This window comes from Muntiacus reevesi, chromosome 16 (assembly GCF_963930625.1).
Source record: "Muntiacus reevesi chromosome 16, mMunRee1.1, whole genome shotgun sequence".
Classification (NCBI taxonomy): Eukaryota; Metazoa; Chordata; class Mammalia; order Artiodactyla; family Cervidae; genus Muntiacus; species Muntiacus reevesi.
In genome coordinates, this window is record NC_089264.1 from 30482877 (window position 1) to 30496227 (window position 13351).

Below are 13351 nucleotides of genomic sequence, written 5' to 3' on the forward strand. Positions count from 1 at the left end.
GTGGCACTGAGAAAACTGGACAGGGATATAAAAGAATTAAATTAGAACATTCTCTAATACCAAATACACTCAAAATTAGTTAAAGACCTAAATAAAAGATTGGATAGTATAAAACTCCTAGAGGAAAACATAGGAAGAATAGTTTTTGATGTAAATCACAGTAATATGTTTTTGGATCCATCGCCTAAAACAAAGAAAACAAAAACAAACACAAACAAGTTATACCCAGCTAAACTTGAAAGCTTTGCACAGCTAGAAATCATCAATAAAATGAAAATACAATGTAGTGAATGGGAGAAAATATTTGCAAATGATATGACCAATAAAAGATTAATATACAACATATTTAAAAGTTTATAAAACTCAGTATCAATAAAACCTAACAACCCAATTAAAAAATAGGCAGGAAAACAAAATAAACTCCCCTCCAACCCCCAGCCCCAGCCCAGGAGCTGGTGATGGACAGGGAGGCCTGACGTGCTACGATTCATGGGGTCGCAAAGAGTCAGACACGACTGAGCGACTGAACTGAACTGAACTGAATGGGAAGCTGCTATGTATCACAGGGAGCTCAACCCAGTACTCTGTGACAATCTAAAGGAGTGGGATAGGGTGGGGAGTGGGAAGAAGGAACAAAAAGGAGGGGGGCGTATGTATACTTATGCCTGATGTTGATGTATGGCAGAAACCAAGGAAATATTGTAAAGCAATTATCTTCCAATTAAAAAAAAAAAAAAGCAATGAGATATGATCTCACACTTTTCAGAATGGCTATCATAAAAAGGACACAACAAATTTTGGTGAGGAGGTGGAGAAAAGGATACCACTGTACCCTGTAGTGGCAATGTGAACTGATGCAATCACTGTAGAAAACAGTACAGAGATTTCTTTATAAAAACTAAAAACAGAACTACCATAGAACCCATTTAAAATTCAAAAGGATGATGCTATTAAAGCATTGCACTGAATGTATCACCAAATTTGGAAAACCCAGCAGTGGCTACAGGACTGGAAAAGGTCAAGCTTTCTCCCAATTCCCAAGAAGGGCAGTACTAAAGAATTTCCAACTACCAGATAATTGCACTCATTTCCTATGCTAGTAAGGTCATGCTCAAAATCCTTTAAGCTAGGCTTCAGCAGTACTTCTAGATGTACAAGCTGGGTTTAGAAAAGGCAGAGGAACCACAGATTGAACTGCCAACATTCACTGTATCATAGAGAAAGCAAGGGAATTCAAGAAAAACATCTACTTCTGTTTTATCGACTATGACAAAGCCTTTAACTGTGTGGATCTTAACAAACTGTGGAAGATCTTAGAGAGATGGGAATACCAGACCATCTTATCTGTCCCCTAGAAACCTGTATGTGGGTCAACAGGCAACAGATAGAACTTTCTCTGGAACAACTGACTGGTTCAAAACTGAGAAAGGAGTATGGCGAGGCCATATAGGGCTATGAACAGAGAACACCACGCGGAATGCCAAGCTGGATTCCGCTACAAGCTGGAATCAAGATTGCTGGGAGAAATACCAACAACCTCAAATATGTGGATGATACCATTCTAATGGCAGGAAGCAAAGAGGAACTAAAGAGCCTCTTGGTGAGGGTGAAAGAGGAGAGTGAAAAAAACAGCTTAAAACTCAATATCAAAAACAAAACAAAACTAAGATCATGGCATCTGCTCCCATCACTTCATGGTGAATAGAAGGGCAAGAGGTGGAAGCAGTGACAGATTTCCTCTTCTTTGGCCCTAAAATCACTGAGGATGATGACTGTAGCCATGAAATTAAAAGATGATTGCTTCTTGGAAGGAAAACTATGACAAACCTAGAGAGTGTATTGAAAAGCAAAGATATCACTTTGCTGACAAAGGTCTGTATAGTCAAGGCCATGGTCTTTCCAGTGGTCATGTACAACTATAAGAGTTGGACCATAAAGAAGGCAGAGTGTCAAAGAATTGATGCTTTCAAACTATGGTACTGGAGAAGACTCTTGAGATTCCTTTGGACAGCAAGAAGGTCAAACCAGTCAATCCTAAAGGAAATCAGTCCTGAACTGTCAGGAAGCATTTAACAAGAGGCTTCCTGTGTGCTGTTTTGGATCTGTCAGGAACCCTCTGGCCCTTATTAATCCTGAATATTCAGGAATTAAGAGGAGAGGCACGCCTTTCCCCGGGGCTGAGGAATCCAGGCATTTCTCATTAAGGTGATAAGTACCCTCTTCCTTTTTATGAGTCATACGGTAAAAGGTGATTGTTTGCAACTCTCTCTTTGATAGGGATCGTCTTAAAATTTTTAAGTCTGGAATTTTAATCTTTATCTTTGCTGAGAATAACCACCTTGTAAGACAGAATATATGCCCACACCATGTTGATTAAAACACCTTTGCTCCATCAGAGCTTTGGTCCCCATGTCTTTCTTTCTTTCTATTCTTCCTGTCTTTCTCTATTTCTGGCTAATTTCTTGGAGCGCGGAGGCCCGCTGAGCTCACTTTCCCGCCCAGGCTTCTAAGACCCTCTCTAGAAGGCACACTGTGCCTTCACCCACTCGAGAGGGCGCCTGGTGCCTACGTGCACCGTCTTTCAAATAGGGTGGAGAAGAAAGTAGAGAACCTTTCAGACTGCAGCAAACCAGAGAGACAATAGCAAGGAAATGATTTGACCTGCTATTGATGGGCTGGAAGATAGAGGCAGGAATTCCATGAGACAAATAATATATAGATAGGTAGCTTCTAGAAGTGGGGAAATGAAAGGAAAAGGATTTTCCTCTAGAGCTTCCAGAAGTGAACATAGTCCTGTCAGCACTTTTATTTTACCTCAGTGAGGTCCATGTCAGAATTCTGCCCTACAGACCCATTGTGTTTTATTTACCTAGTCAGTGGTGATCTGAAATACAAAACGAATGCATCATTATATGGAGGTCAGTGTGATGCTGGAGGAAGAATAGCAAGCAGGTCACTGGAACTTAAGATAACATAGAAATAGATTCTAGTTTATACAACAATTGAACATTTCTCTAAAGTAGTCATGAGGTACCAATAACCCAATGAAAAGGAGCAAATAAGTGCAATAGGTATTTCTCCAAAGAAGATATACTAATGTCAACAGATACATGAAAACATACTCAACATTACTAATCATCACTGAAATGCAAATCAAAGACACAATGTGGTTTCCGGTATCACTTCACATCTGTTATGCTAGCTACTGTCAAAAAGACAAACGATAACCAATATTGGTGAGGCTGTAAAGAAAAGAGGGCCCTTGTATACTGTTGGCATGAATGCAAACTGGTACATCCATTACGGAAAACAGTACAGGAGTTCTCAAAAGATTTAAAACAGAACTACCATATAGGCCAGCAACCTCACTTATGGATATATATCCAAAGTAACAATATCACTATCTCAAAGAAATTTCTGTATCCCTATGTTCACTGCAGCATTATTCATGATAGCCAAGCTATGGAAACAATTAAATGTCTATAGACGGATGCATGGAAAAAAAATATATATATATATAATATTGTCTCTCTATATAATATTCTATATATATAATATGTTTATAAGAGATAAATATATATATAATATCCCATGTGTACCTTCATATACAGATAAAGATACACATGAAATATTATTCAGCTTTTAAAAAGAAGGGATTCCTGGGTAGGTCAAATGGTAAAGAATCTGCCTGCAATGCAGGAAACCCGGGTTTGATCCCTGGGTCGGAAAGATCCCCTGGAGAAGGGCATGACAACTCACTCCAGTATTCTTGCCTGGAGAATCCCATGGACAGAGGAGCCTGTTGGGCTATAGTCCATGGGGCTGCAAAGAGTCAGACACGACTGAGCGACTAACACACACACACAAAGGGGGAAATCCTGCCATTTACAACAAGATGAATGAAGCCAGAGAGGATCATGCTAAGTGAAAAAGCCAGATGAATAAAGACAAATGCTGCAAGCATTCCTTATATATGGAATCAAAAGAGAGCGAGAGAGAGAAGGATAAAAGAAAATGGAAAAGGAAAAAAAAATGTATCTTAAAGTATGAGTTTAAATGTCAGGTCATATAGCACTGAAACTCATGTCCTTTCAGTGACACTAGGAGATGATGACAGTTTAATTATTCCCTCTCCTCCTGAGAAAGATAGAGACTGTCTCAAATGGTTCACTGAAAAAAGGGTCAGATTATTGCTGTATAATATGTTCTGTAACAACACAATGAACCACTGCAATCCATACTAAAATTGAATAACCCTTTTTAAAGTGAAGGAGATTGTAGAATTAGGAGGAAAGATTTTTGCTCTGTTTCAAATGAGTGTAATAAAAACAATTATAAATAATACAAATCACAAGAAAATCTATGAAGAATCTTTTAGTAATTCAGCAGAAGGCACCTCCCAGAATCTTCCCATAATCAGTCTGTGTGGCAAACACATACTTAACTTATGGCTAATACAAGATATATTTTAAATTAGAAAGAAAAATATTTTTTGATAAAGTTTGGTCAGTAATACTAAAGTTTTATACTTTATTTATTAATACTAAAAGTATCCAAAGAGTATGTTAGAAAGTGTTAGTCACTTAGTCGTGTCTGACACTATGGACTGTAGCCCACCAGGCTCCTCTGTCCATGGAATTCTGCAGGGAAGAATACTGGAGTGGGTATCCATTTCTTTCTCCAAGGGATCTTCCTGACCCAGGGATCAAACCTGGGTCTCCTGCATTGCAGGCGGATTCTTTATCATCTGAGTCACCAGGGAATAAGAAGAATCATTTTTTTTTAAATTTTTATTTTATATTGAAGCATAGTTGATTAACAATGTGTTTCAGGTGTACAATCAAGTGATTCAATTGCACATATACATGTATCTATTCTTTTTCAAATTATTTTTCCCATTTAGATTACTATAGACTATTGAGCAGCATTCCCTGTGCTATACAGTAGGTCCTTGTTGGTTATCTAATAATAATGCATAAAAAGTCTTCAAGACACTGAATACACTGGACTATAAAACAAAGTGGTATCATATTGAGTGATATAAATCTTTATGTAATATAGATTACACATTGCAAAATGTCAACTTAGCTCTTTTAGTTCATTGGGTATCAAGAAATATTTTAAAACAGAATTAAAAATAAAGATTTTTGGAACTAGACAAAGAATGTAAATCCCACAGTTGTCCTATTTGCTACATGATCTTGGACAAATAGCCTCAGCTTGCTCTTCTTGGAACTAAATGCTATGATGAGCACTACGTTAGAAAACAGAAGTGTTTCCCATTTCAGCATGCACTTGAAGTAGAGCACAGAAACAGGATAACAAATCATGGAAAACAATGTTCATTTATATTGTTTATCTATTACCAAAAACAAAGCATAGAGGAAAATAGAACAAATAATGTACAATTTCGTTAATTAGAAGTTAATTGTGGTGAGGTTATCATCCTTAATTAGTTAAAAGTCTGAAATGTAGGGTATTCATAAATGTGGAATTATTCCCTTCAGGGCCATAAAGTAACACAAACAAATTATTAAACAAACATTAAATAAGAGTTCTGACAGACTCACTTTAATGAAAAGACAAGAGATACTTATAATTAGCATATTCCATGCAAATGCCCTGGTAGAATACTTAAATCAAGTGTGTTTTCTTAAATAACATTTCCTTTACATGTTCTCACTCAACCCAAGTGAAGCTATTAATTCAGTTAGCAAATTCTATTAAGTAAAATTGCATCTATATTATCTATCTACCTGTAAATAGAGTCCACAAAATTTTATAGTAAAATCATTATGAATTCTGCATAAACAATTCAAAATTTACAATATCTGGTTATTAGTGACTTTGGTAGCAGAATAAAATGGTGTGGAAAGTGAAAAATAAGGTATCCTATTTTGATTTATAACTTCAAATATAATAAATGTGGGTTTCATCTAAAATACAATTCTTGACCAACATTACCACTACATGATGGGGGGTATAGTTACTTTAGGTCACTTAGTTGGAGATCCAAGTTAAGTAAGCTATCATTAGGTTCCTAAATGTGAATGTTTAAGAGGAATTTCTAGATATTTGTTATTCTGATAACTTGGGGAAATATTTCTAGATATTTCACCATTCAAAATTTACTGTCAAATTTGGCTACTTAGATATAGGTCCATACTGAATAAATGACTTAATGGCATACTTCTTAAAGTTTTATAAGGAATGAAGACTGTGTGTAACATACAAAACTTCTTGTTGAGTAGTTTGAAAACGAAATGAAGAATTAATACACCATTCATACATAAATTAATTCACTCAGTTTTTCACTCACTGAGCATAGACATTGTTTTGCATTTTCTTAAAGGGCATCAGATAAAAAAATCAAATGAGGGTCATTGAATAAAATAATAAAAGACTACCCCTCAGAACTTTATGTTAATAATGAGTTTATTCTTCCCAGAATATAAAAATCCTTACCATAACGCTAACACCCAAGATAGAAGATTTTACCAGACAAGAGATGCTCAGGTATTAAAAAATGCCTGGCAAAAGATTTACTAGAAACAAACAAGGAAAGCCAGAAAAGAAAACCATAGCTGTTTCACAACAGAGGCGTTGATATTTTTATATAATAAAGAAGATCAGATATTTTGCACAAAAATATATGTTTTAACAACTTTCACCAAATTTGAGGACTTAAATAGGTTATTCATTATAGTTGGAAAGAAAGATTACTTGATGTCTATGAAGACTGTCTCCATTCTATGTCTTTCTTAGTCTACATGTCACACTCCTCAAATTCCTATTCACACAGCCCACCCATGATTACCTAGCTCAGACCTTTCAGAGATGTTTCTCTTTATCCAATGTTTCATGAATTACCAAAAGACCAATAAATCCCTCTTATTAGGATTGTACATAATATTGGTTATTGGCCACCATCATAACCATAGTCCCTGTTCTTACCAACATGAATGGTCAATATCACTTTCATGGTCAATGTCAGAGGGAATCACTGTTCTGTCTCTGGAGTTATCACAGAAAGTATGGCCTGTGGAACACCACTATATACATTTGATATAACATGCTTGTACGCCAAGGATTTTTTTTGTTGTTGTATCCATTGGAAGGTAAATAAATAAAATGTTTAGAAGGACTATCAAGAGTTTATCAGACTCATACCCTTTAATACATAATTAATTTATCTTATTCATATGATAGGGGAAGGGTGTCACTGGGAGAATGATATTGGAAGTTTTCAGGAGAACAGTAACATGATCAGATTATAATTTTCAATTTACTTTTTATTTTATATTGTGGGAGTATTGACTTATAGTGGTGTCAGTTTCAGTACACCAAAGTGGTTTTACTACACAGACACATATATATCCATTCTTTTTCAGATTATTTTCCCATATTGGTTATTACAGAATATTAAGCAGAGTTCCCTGTGCTATCTAGTAGGACCTTGTTGATAATCTACATTTTACATATAGCAATGTTTATACATTAATACAAAACTCCTAATTTATCCCACCCCCAACTGTAAAGAATCTGCCTGCAATGTAGAAGACCCAGATTCAATCCCTGGGTTGGGAATATCGCCTGGAGAAGGGAATGGCAACTCACTCCAATATTCTTGCCTGGCAAATCCCAGGGATAGAGGATCCTGGAGGCTACAGTCCATGAGATAGCAAAGAGTTGGACTAAGCGCGCGTGCACACACACACACACACACACACACACACACACACACATGTGTGACTAACACTACTATACTAACCTATCGCCTTTGGTATCCAAGTTTGTTTTCCAAGTCTGTGAGTTATTTCTGTTTTGTTAATATGTTCATTTGTATCATCTTTTTAGATTCCACATATAAATGATATAATAAATTCTCTAGGTGGCACTAGTGGTAAAGAATCCTTCTGCCAATGCAGGAGACATAAGAGATGTGAATTCAATCTCATGGTCGGGAAGATCCTCTGGAGTAGGAAATGGCAACCCACTCCTGTTTTCTTGCCTGGAGAATCCCATGGAGAGAGGAGCCTGGTGGGCTACAGTCCACAGAGTCACAAAGAGTTGGGTACAACTGAAGCAATTTAGCACGCACACCCACAACGTTCGACTTACAATATTCTGGTATTTATTCTGCTTGGCCAGGTTTTGTAGAGTCACTATGTAAGCCTACAAACTGACAAGGAACCATGCTTTAATGTTTTAGTAGTAATCAATTTTTAATGCCACTAGAGACAATTCAATCTTCAACAAAAGTGACTTTAAAATTATTAATTTGCTATAAGATTTTGATGTTTCAGGCATCCTCTATTGATAAAATACTAGTACACTTTTATAGTGATCAAATAAAAAAATTTAAAATATTATCCTGTACTTACCTTTATCTAAATTAATAGAAAATCAATGTGTAAAATTTTCTTTGGATGTTAGAAATTTATATTTTTATTTAACAGATAGCAAGACTTGTCACTTGTCTCTGTGAAGTTTAAAATAGCTTTCCTCTAACTTTCAGGAAGCTCATTTGATTAGTTTAGATATTGGTCAAACTCATTAGTCACATATTAACTTTATATACCCATACATGTACAAACATGCTTCCATATATACTAAGAACAATTAATGCACACTCATGTAAAACTTTGATGGCAATAGATATATTTTTTGTACATAAAATTTCAGAGAGAAATTATATTTATAAAAATTTAGTGGTTAAAAGTGATAAAATTTAGTTGAGATGTTTTTGATTACCATTTGTATAGAAAACACTACTCCTGGGCATAAAAGAAATGATGAGAAAAAACTTCTGTCTTCTAAGAAATTCTCATTTGCTGAAAGGGTCAGTAAATAGGTCTACTGTGCCAATGTCAAATAGACTGCTTGGTAAATCCGAATCCACCCTATATTGCCTATGCTGCAATAATGGAGACAGGCTTTAAAAGTATTTCTCCCTTGCCAATTGGCACGTTTCTAAGCATTGTCACACACGCTAGCTAAGCAATGTTCAAAATTCTCCAAGCCAGGCTTCAGCAATACGTGAACCGAGAGCTTTCAGATGTTCAAGCTGGTTTTAGAAAAGGCAGCGGGACCAGAGATCAAATTGCCAATACCCGCTAGATCATTGGAAAAGTAAGAGAGTTCCAGAAAAACATCTATTTCTGCTTTATTGACTATGCCAAAGCCTTTGACTGTGTGGATCACAATAAACTGTGGAAAATTCTGAAAGAGATGGGAATACCAGACCACCAGACCTGCCTGTTGAGAAACCTGTATGCAGGTCAGGAAGCAAGAGTTAGAACTGGACATGGAACAACAGACTGGCTCCAAATAGGAAAAGGAGTACGTCAAGGCTGTATATTGTCACGCTGGTTATTTAACTTATATGCAGAGTACATCATGAGAAACGCTGGGCTGGAAGAAGCACAAGCTGGAATCAAGATTGCTGGGAGAAATATCAATAACCTCAGATATGCAGATGACACCACCCTAATGGAAGAAAGTGAAGAGGAACTGACAAGCCTCTTGATGAAAGTGAAAGAGGAGACTGAAAAAGTTGGCTTAAAGCTCAACATTCAAAAAACTAAGATCATGGCATCTGGTCCCATCATTTCATGGCAAATAGATAGGGAAACAGTGGAAACAGTGTCAGACTTTATTTTTTGGGCTCCAAAATCACTGAAGATGGTGATTGCGGCCATGAAATTAAAAGACGCTTACTCCTTGGAAGGAAAGTTATGACCAACCTAGATAGCATATAAAAAAGCAGAGACATCACTTTGCCAACAAAGGTCATGTATGGATGTGAGAGTTGGACTGTGAAGAAAGCTGAGCACCGAAAAATTGATGCTTTTGAACTGTGGTGTTGGAGAGAGTCTTGAGAGTCCCTTGGACTGCAAGAAGATCCAACCAGTCCATCCTAAAGGAGATCAGTCCTGGGTGTTTGTTGGAAGGATTGATGCTGAAGCTGAAACTCCATTACTTTGGCCACCTCATGCGAAGAGTTGACTCATTGGAAAAGACTCTGATGCTGGGGGGTACTCTTTTGCCCCCTTCTGATGCCTATGTCAGAAGCTTTCTCTATCTCCTTTATACTTTAATAAAACTTTATTACACAAGACTCTGATGCTGGGAGGGTTTGGGGGCAGGAGGAGAAGGGGACGACACAGGATGAGATGGTTGGATGGCATCACCGACTTGATGGACTTGAGTTTGAGTAAACTGCAGGAGTTGGTGATGGACAGGGAGGCCTGGCGTGCTGCAATTCATGGGGTCTCAAAGAGTCGGACACGACTGAGCGACTGAGCTGAACTGAACTGAAGCACTGTCAGCAGATGGTGCTAGAGGGACACTGGAAGCAGAAGGCTTGGGTCCCAGTGTGTTCCTCTCAGAGGCTTCTGCAGCGCAGTCTCTCCCATGCGTGGCTCTGATATTACATGGTGGCCCATTGCCCCCAGCAGCCAGCAACTCCTTCCGGTCGGTTTTCTGATAGATTAAAAATCAGTTCCAGGGACTTCTGTGTACGTCCAGTAGTTAACTCTCCATACTTCCACTACAGGGGGTGCAGGTTCGATTGCTGGATGGGGAATTAAGATCCCACATGTCATGTGGTGCAGCCAAATTTTCTCAAGGCCTGGCCTCTCCCTGTAGATGGCTTTCTTGAAAACCTTCTAAGGTAACTTTGTAATCTAGTGATAATTACCAGTGACACATTTTCCTGTGAACAGCAGCCTCCAGCAGCTCCTGGTTGGTTTTACCAGGAGTGCCGAAATGCAACACCTTATGGATGTTTTCTCTCATTACTCCCTAGGATGGCACAGCTGTGGAAAACTGGCATTAACTTGGCTTCGCAGAGAAATGATGCTGGTAAGGCTGTTCCAAACGGATGGCTTCTTCACTACCGAAAAGGAGGATTTCTAACAAGCTCTAACGTCACCACACCTCAGTAACTTGTCCTCTATCCAGTGGGCCATGGTTGTGTCCTCTCAGAGTCTGGACCTCAGCCCTGCCCGAGGTGTGCAAGTTCCTTCTTGGGTGTGAAACCTCAGCTCTAGAGGCGGTGGTTGCTCTTTATATCTAACTATTCCTATATTCTAAGAGCCCTCTTTAATTATTGCTAGTCAATCCTTTATTACTCCAAAATTCCATCTATTTATTCTGTATATTAAACTTGCCCTGTTTAAATTACTGTGTGATTTCTGCCTCCCAGCGGGCCTCTATTACATACATCAAAAGCAACAAAAGACTTAATCTAAAAGTCAAGTAGCAATAATATGAGATAATAATACAAAATGTGTCCCAAGACATAGCAAGGATAACAAGCACTGCACCAAAGCGTGAAACTATCAATAAAACGTTTCATGGACTTTGGGTTAAATCTCTAAGGATAGAGGAATTTTTTTTTTTTTTTTTCAGATAGAAAATAATGAGGGTGAATTTCTGAGAATGGCGTTAGCTAAGGGACTCTCATATTGTTAGAAAATCAAAGAGTCTCAACAGAGGATCGGCAGGGTAATTTCAGAGATTAATTAGGCTAGGAACATACGGTGGGATCAGTTACAGATAATCTTTCAATGTGATACCTAGGATTTTGTACATATCGTATGGATATTTGTGAGCTAAACAGATTTTCACCAAAGAATGTCTGTTTCTTTAGAAATCCACTTCGATATCAGTTGGAATCTTTATCTCAGGAGCCCTGACAGATAATACACTTTTGCCTGTTCCTTAAACAAAATCATACGCTCCTGTCCTTAAAAGTGTGTGTATATATCCATCATAATGAATAACTATGAGGAGAAATCTGAGAAGGTTGCATGCATGTAAATATGTATTCAAACCAAGAACAACATCCAAAAGCATTTGTCAAAAATGCCAGATGCTAAGAGCACTATTTGTATTGTGAATATTAAAATTTTTGCATATCGCTAAAATATATAAATGGTGGGGAACCAGGAGATCCATTTTTATTTAATTTCTTTCACATGTCCACATTTAAATCATCAGTTATAGTGTGAGAACTGTAGGACACAGCATTCACACTTCAAGAAAAATTCCAATTGAAAGCTAGAGGTATATACACAAATGTCTTTAAAGACAAAAAAAAAAGTGCACCTTCATCAATATCTAAAGGAACTGAGTTTCGTCTACAACATTATCAAAGTCATAAAATGGATATCCCAGAGGGGTTTAGATAATGCATTCTTTTCCTATTTTGTTAGGCTCTGAGAGAGAGTCAACTGTCAGGCACCTGTCAAGCAGAAGGGAACTTCAAGCAACACCTTCAAGAAACAGCAAATTAAGTGTATGTCAATGAGTTGCTGGACTGAATGGGAATGTCAAACATGCCAGAATAATAGACACTTTCTGTATCAGATTGAAAGATTATTTATAAGGAGTTGTGTACCCTCACAGCATAAATCAAATTTTCATTCATCTGCTGCTAGTGATCTTATCATCACTATATATAATTCCACTTGGCTAAGAAAACAAAAATGCTACTTGAAGTTGCCTCATTTAAATAGAGGCATTACGCTATGTTGATGATTGCTACTGAAATATTATATATAAAATCACAGTAGTAATGCTACAATTAAAATAAATGACTTTCCATTTCTATATTTACATCATTTTGTTACTCTAATTTTTGAGTCCAAAGACTTTCTTTTCTCAGGAAGGTGACTTTCTATTACCAGAGCACATTTCTCTCATAAAAAGAATTTTTTTATTAAATCTCTTACACTGTTTTTATCTGCTTTGCAAGATCATTTTCACTGTGTAAGGATATTTTTGTACTCTACATTACAATGATCAATCAAATGGACATCTTATAATGTCTAAACCAACATGTTTTTCACTCATTGGTAATGAATAATTATCTTTCTTTCATAAAAAATGCTGATATTCATATGATAAAGATATATTCATTCGAAGAAGGCTTTTTTCTTCTTATAATAATTAGTTATTATTACAAATAATTTGTATTAGAGTACACATTGGAGATTATATGGCTCAGGCGGTGAAGTATCTGCCTGCAATGCAGGAGACCAGGGTTTGATCCCTGGGTCGGGAAGATCCCCTGGAGAAGGGAATGGCAACCCACTCCAGTATTCTTGCCTGGAAAATCCCATGGACAGAGGAGCATGGTGGGCTACAGTCTAAAGGGGTTGCAAAGGACATGACTGAGTGACTAACACTTTCTTTCACTTTCCAAGGGGAAGATTTGCTGAATTATATCATTTTTAATATACAGAATATTCTAGCCAGCAAACAACTGAAGTTTACCTATACCTTCCATTTAAATGATTGTTCTTTACTGTCAACATTTTATGTCTTACTTAAAAATATAATT

General features: G+C 37.1%; 1 protein-coding gene across 1 annotated transcript in view; it reads right to left on the reverse strand.

Moving 5' to 3' along the window:
- GRID2 (glutamate ionotropic receptor delta type subunit 2) overlaps positions 1-13351 on the reverse strand; it is a 1506291-nt gene that overhangs the window by 972351 nt on the left and 520589 nt on the right. The gene's annotated exons all lie outside the window — the stretch shown is intronic.